Below are 7,152 nucleotides of genomic sequence, written 5' to 3'. Positions count from 1 at the left end.
GGGCTACAGAGCTACTGTCTTGGTTGTCTCTTATTTATTAGATATTCTCAGATATCGTTCAGTAGATCTTTTGACTCAAGGAGTTCAAATATAAGGTGATAGATATCAATTTCTGTGCTCTGTGTGCAGGTATAGTTGGCTAGGCTCTTGGCTGATAGTGAGATTTTGTGGTGTTTGATTTATTTTAACACTTTACAAGCAAGTTATGTAGTGAATAAGTCATCATATTAAATTAAATTAGGCAATGGTCAATTGTTTCATTATTCATATTACAATGCCTGCAAAGAGGGTACATGTGAATTGAACCACTTGAATTAGAAAGCTTATATGAGAATGCAAGGAAATTTAGTCCATTTGTTCCAGAACGAATTCTATGATAAATTTTAGAAAGATACTTACTGGGAAAGGGGGAAAGGGTAGGAGTAATCTTATTAAAATTAATATCTGATAGCCTCCATCGGTAAATATCTCTAGTTGGGATTGGCCTCCCACTTGGCTGGTCAATATTTATAGCATATTTTGCTATTTCATCAACCTGATGATTACCACTTATGCCAGACTGGCTAGGAATGTACTGAAAATAAATTTTTATGCCACTTGAAGCAAGATTATCAATAATACTGAGACAATGATAAGTGTCAATGTCCAACTTATATTGAGGAGCTGAGGCAAGCAATTCAAGGCATGATAGAGAGTCTGAATAGATGATACTATTACTTAAATTTGCAATCAAAGGTTGGTTTTGCTTACAGTGTTCTAATGGCATGATTATGGCATTTAACTCAGCAGGCATTATAGATAATTATTATATAATCTCTCGCCCATTGTAATTTTCAGGTGAGGAAGGAAAACACCACTTGCAACCTTCTCATTCATTTTTGACCCATCAACAAATATTTGGAAGTGACTTTTATAGGTAATTGTATCAAGTTCTGCAAATTTTTTCTGGACAAAAGCAATGGGGGTTAAATCTTTATTTCATTTTGAAAATTCAGTATTTATTATGGGAAATGACCAATTCCATGGAGGGGATTGGGGGAAAGTAGGTGCAATAGACTTTGCTGGTACAGGGAACTTCTTTTGAATGTTGGCATACTCATCTGCAATACCTCTATACATGGCTGGATTTCTTAACCAATTATGTAATGTGTGTGAGCTATTTGATTCAATTTTTGTAAAATGTTTTGTCAAGAGAAAGCTAGGTCTCTCCCTTATTGTTGTTAATCCACTCTCCATAAGCAGAAACTTGGTGCTTGTGGGTTTCCTAAGACCAAATATGAGACATATTATATCATTTTGTGTTGTTTCAATTTTTTACATCTGGGTCTTTGCACATGCACCATAGACGATGAGCCCATAGTCAATATGGGGTCTTATATGTGATTTATAAAACTGGAGTAAGGTTTTCTCCTTACAACCCCAGGGTGTGGAAAGAAGTCTTTTTAGTATATTTGCTTTTCTGTACCATTTTTTTATTGTGTTTGAAAAGTGGAGGTGGAAATTAAGTTTTTGGTCAAGCATGAGACCTAGGTAATTAATATGATTATCTTCTTGAATAGTTGTTTTATTTAGAGTTAGTTTTGCATTAACATGGTTTCGCTTCCGGTGAAATTGGATTATTTTTGACTTGGTGGGTGCAATGGGCAAATCTGAATGTTGAGAGAATTTTTGAAACTGGAAAAGTGACTTTTGCAGATTTGACTGTGCTATCTGAAAGGTGTTGCCAGATAATCATAGCACCAGATCATCAGCATATTGTAGATTCGTGTGGGGTAGGTTCATGTCCCAGAGATATAGGGCAAATAGGAGGCAACTGAGGACTGCTCCATGAGGTAGGCCTTTGGATATTGTCTTTTGGGGTGAAGAGGCTGAACCAACGCAAATAATGAAACTTCGCACTTCTATGAAGGATTTAATAAAAGATACTAGCTTAGGGGGTACTCCAAGGTTTGCAAGTTTATTTAAAAGGATTTGGTGGTTCACATTGTCATATGTCCCTTCAAAATCTAGGAAAGCTGCCATTAGGATTTTATTTTTTGAGACAGATTCATTTATTGCATTTGTTAGCAAAATGAAAGCATCTGTTGAGGAGTGGTATTTCCTGAATCCAGTTTGAGTGTGTGGGATCATATTATTTTTTTTAACAAACCAGAGGAGTCTGTGATAAATCATTTTCTCCATTATTTTCCCAATCACAGGTGTAATCATTATGGGCCTATAAGACTCAGGGTTATCTTTTGGTTTATTTTTGTTTAGGATTGGTAGGAGGGACGAACATTTCCATATATTGGGGAACCTAGAAGATGCCCAAGCATGATTATAACAATTTATCAATTCTTTTTTTTATGAAGGTGTGAGATTCTTTATCCATGTAGGGTGAATATTGTCATAGCTGCTGCTAGTTTTGGTCCTAATATGATGTATTGCATTATTCAATTCCTGGATTGAAAATGGGTTAGTTATGTACTCGGATCCTGGGCGAGGTTGGTAACTTGGGTTCATAGGAATTGTGGATAGTTTGCTTTGATTATTTGATGTTAGCTTATTAACAAAGAGTTGCAAATAGGTTAACCTTTTCATTATCATTGTCATAATGGGTATTATTATGTATAAGCTCATACAGGAGTGGGTTGGGGGAAGTCTTTTTCCCACACATGTGGCTTATGACTTTATGTATAATTGGCTCATGCGTTTCTCTGGAGAGCTTATTTGCAAAATTATTCCAGTATTTATATTTAGCATCTATTATAGTCCTTTTTAGATTAGATTCTGCTTGTAATTGTTTTAAATATGTAGTAGGTGATGGTTTTTTTGATGAATTCTGTCCTAGCTGCCTTTTTTATCCTCCATTTATTTAGGCACTCATTTGTCCACCATGCTTTAGGAATTTGTTTAGGGAATGTTTTCTTAGGTGTTGTCCTGGGGATAACATGATTAACTGTATTTATTAGTAAAGATGTCAAGGCTTCAGCATGTGTGTCAACTGTTGTGTTAGAAATGCATGAACTTTGGATGAAACTTGTAATTTCATCATTTAGCTTATTTTGGAACATAGACCAATTTGCTTTAGTGTTGATATAATTGGAGGTATGAGATGAAGTTTCAGCAGGTTCATTTAGAGAGCAAACTATAGTAAGTGGTCTGCACATAGACTATCAATTTTATTAATGTAAATTTTGTTCAAAAAATTTAATGACACAATTTGTAGGTCAAATGTGGAAAATTTGCCACTTTTGGGGTTGAAATATGAATTCAGGTTTGGAGGGGTAGCAACAGCTAATTCATTATTATTTGAAGTTATATGCTCAATCAATTTACCAGCTTTATTTGCTGGTTTATTCCCCCGCAAAATGCTGTGGGCATTGAAATCACCACAAATAATGATATTATTTAACATATTAGAATTAGTTATATAATTAAAGAAATCCTTGGCATCTGTGGTTTGACCATTAGGGTTATAAAAGCTTATTGTGTAGGTTTTTAAATTATTCAGCCAAACACTGATACCAATTACATCAACATCATTTTCAAAATCTGGAAAATTGATGCCACAAAATTTTATATTATTATTGACTAATAAAGCTACCCCACCTCCTTGTCTCTCTGATGATCTATCCTTTCTCAGGATAGTATATCCCAGAGACTTAATTTGTTGATTTTGGGTTAAATGAGTTTCCTGGAGGCAAGCAATATTAATAAAATTATTATTCATAAATGATATTAGTTCATTTAGCTTATTTTCTGTGAGTGATCTTACATTCCATTGGAGTATTGATAAATGTTGTGTTGTTGATTTATTCTTCATATGACTGTGTATCAATGTTCAGCTTTGTTAAAAGTAAAGCAAGATCCTTTTTTGCTTGAATCAGCATATCATCTGGGATGTAGATTTTTACCAATTCTGCAATAATTTTTGTTTTCTGTAGTTGATGTATGTTCATGGCCTGAACTGCATTACAGTTTAGAATGAATAAGCATATATTTGGGGATTGCATTTTTGGTTGTGCATCCTGTTTGTTGGTTAAGGGATTGATTCCTGGTAGGGTTTCTGGTTTGTTTCTTCTTGGGAGGGAGGGCCAGGCTGGCCTCATCTCACCGGACAAGGAGGCTTGTTGGCTTGGTGATTCCTTCTGATAGGGATTTGAGCTAGGGGCTTAGAAGATGGTGTTTTATATGGGGGGCTCGCAGCATGGGGGGCATTAGACTTGGGGGTTTTGGTTGGTTTCATTACCGCCTTTATTTGGTATCGTTGGGCAGCATTTGCTTCTGTTGCTGCAAAGGGGTATGGGATGGCCTTTTCTGTTGATATTTGGAGTGTTAGAGCTCTTTTCTTGTATGCAGGGTATAATGATTTATTTGTAGATTCATGTGGGCCTTTGCAATTGATGCATGTAGGCTGAGTGTTGTTGCAAGTTGTCAGCTCTTTAGGATGGAAAATTTTACATTTACTACGCTCTCGGAGAATTTCATTACATTTGTTTGTTGTGTGTCCCAGTTTGAAACACTTCTGACACTGGATAGGCTTAGGTTTGTATTCCTTGTGTGGTTTGATTTGCCCAAATAGGAATAATTTTTCTGGGATATCAATTTTATCCTTCAGTGTCAATACGAAGGATCTACTAGTTTTTAGGCCATTAGAGTTAGGTTTTCCAAGTTGGGTAACATCCTCAACTGGGATTGTGTTTCCAGCCCTATCTGAGAGCCCTTCTTTTAACCCCTGAGTAGATATTTCTGGGGGGACATTATAAACAACTACTCTGGTTGGTGATTGTTTTGGGTTCCAATTCGAGTCAGTAATAACGATATTCAGAAGGTATTTGAGATTAATTAATGAATCTGCGGATTTCTGATCTTCTACAGCTCGTATTAGAGATTCATCATGGTTAATATTAAAAGAGAAAATTATTTTTATCAATTTAAACACTGAAACTCTTAATGCAGTGATAAGTTTTATTTCAAAGGGGGTAGCAGGAGTAATTTTAATATAAATTCCCAAGTTTTTGGAGGGAGGATCTTGGGCAGGGAGAGGGGAAATGCTTTTAATTGAGGAGATTTTTTTCCTTTTTTTAGAGCTTCTAGAGAGGACCTCTTGAAACCCATCATTATCATCATTTATGGTTACATTAGCCCCTACACTTATCATTGTCCTATTCTCCAAATTGGAGCTATCATTAGAACCTTCAGATAATGTGCTTGACCAGCCAGGATGGGTATCTTTCACTATGACACTTTCACTAGAATTTGATTTGGGATCTGGGGGGACTTTTTTTTGGAGGACTTCTAGACATTGCCTATTGGAAAAAGCTTTAAACACAAAAATAAAACTAAAAAAGAAGGGGAAAATAGAATGATATCAAACCGTCTGCACTATACTATGGGGAGGATAAACACCACAGTATAGCCCTGAGGATGAGTTGAGCAGGATTGGTTTGGTATGACTGCTGATTAGAAGAGATAATATACACAAGAAAATATATTTTAATTTTCTTATAAGGTTGCTGTTTTAGGCCTATGTTGCTGCTTTCGGTACCAATTTACAAAAACGGCTTCATCGTGATCTTCAAAAAAAAAGAAAAGAAAAACAGAAGAAAGCAAAGCGAAAAATATCGAACGTAAAACAAAATCAGCCAGAGATGCCTGTGATAACAGACCCTGCTACTGAGCTGACTCAGTATATTTTGGTTTAAGTTTTCAACTATCTTACTCAAGGAGGCACAATCGCATCCAATGCTATACCCGCCTGGTGATCTAGATTATCAAACGACAAAGAAGAAAGATGCTGCTTGGGAGGAAATAGCCGGATAAACTGCAGTTGACTATTGGTGTCCATGTTGTTTTGTTTTGAAAATCTTGTGAAAAGGGCAGTTTTTTGTGACGCTATCTTTTGCTCACTGAGCGCCTGAAATCGGTGAGGAAGAAATTTACGTGTTTCTGGCCCTTAAAAAAATACAAAAAAAAAAAAACTTGAAAGTGGCGATTTCTTACCATTCCTAGATTTGGTTAGACAGGGAAGAAACCATTCCTTCATAAAAAAAGTTGCCTATTTCTTTTTAGTCAATCAAAGTTAACATCATTCCCTAATAAAATGTAGATGACGAATTAAGTGCAACGAGTCTTTCTTAGTAAAACAGCGATATAATCTTACTTTTAGGCAAGGTTGTAGAATTCCCAATCTAGATTGTGAACTGACGATACCGATTTTAGTAAACTGCTAACGGTGAAAGAATAATTTAGAATATTGAATATTAGGGCATGGTGAATTGATTCTAAAATCATGTGAAGTAAGAATGTACCAAAAGTCTGACTTTTGAAAAAAAAACTCATCGCAATAACTCGGATGGATAATATAGTCAATCCCCAATCCTACTTCCGGCCTTTTTAAAATAAATCGGACAAAATAAGTCCCGACTTTAAAGATTATTCGATGTTACTTTAAACTTTAAATAGTTGCATGATTGATCTCAACTTAGTTCTTTTGATTTTCCTGCTGAGAGAAGGAAACGATTGAGGACTGAATCGCCCATGAAGATTTTTTTATGATCACAATGAAATTTGGTGCCGTTTTTGTAAGTTGGCACCGAAAACTAGAACATTTTCAAGCTCGAATCGCTGCCGTTTTCTATGCATGTCGGTGCCAAAAAAGCTACGTGTGCCCAGCCCTTAAAAAAGGAAAAAATATCATAGATAAACGATGCCGTAGTCATAGTTATAGGTGTCAGAATGCATACTGCTGGTAGTTCAGCTGTAAGCAGAAGCACTTGGTAGTTAAACTCTAAGAAGCATTCGATTTTTTTTTTAATATCCCTTGAAGTACTTCTGAAAAACAATTACTTAGGTACTTGGAAATGTACTTACGTATTCTCTGACTAGTCACCATCACTTTCTCTCAAAGACCGAATCTGAATTGTTTGACATGCCTTTTGATAAATAACTATGTGAAAATAAAAAGGGGATTTTGAGTGGGTAGTTGGGCTAGTATTAAAAGCTTACTCAGGTATTTGCAGCCTTTATAAGAAGTCTCGTAATGCCTAAAACCTTCCTGTTTTCATCTCATGCAATCCAGCAATTGATCATGTACAGAGCAATTTGCCGAACAGTAGGCCGATTTATAAAATCACTGCTGAAAGGAAAAGGGAGGGATGCAGACATTAT

This window comes from Artemia sp. Qi Xiang Cuo, chromosome 20 (assembly GCF_049724085.1).
Source record: "Artemia sp. Qi Xiang Cuo chromosome 20, ASM4972408v1, whole genome shotgun sequence".
Classification (NCBI taxonomy): domain Eukaryota; kingdom Metazoa; phylum Arthropoda; class Branchiopoda; order Anostraca; family Artemiidae; genus Artemia; species Artemia sp. Qi Xiang Cuo.
Note: the sequence above shows the minus strand (reverse complement) of the source record.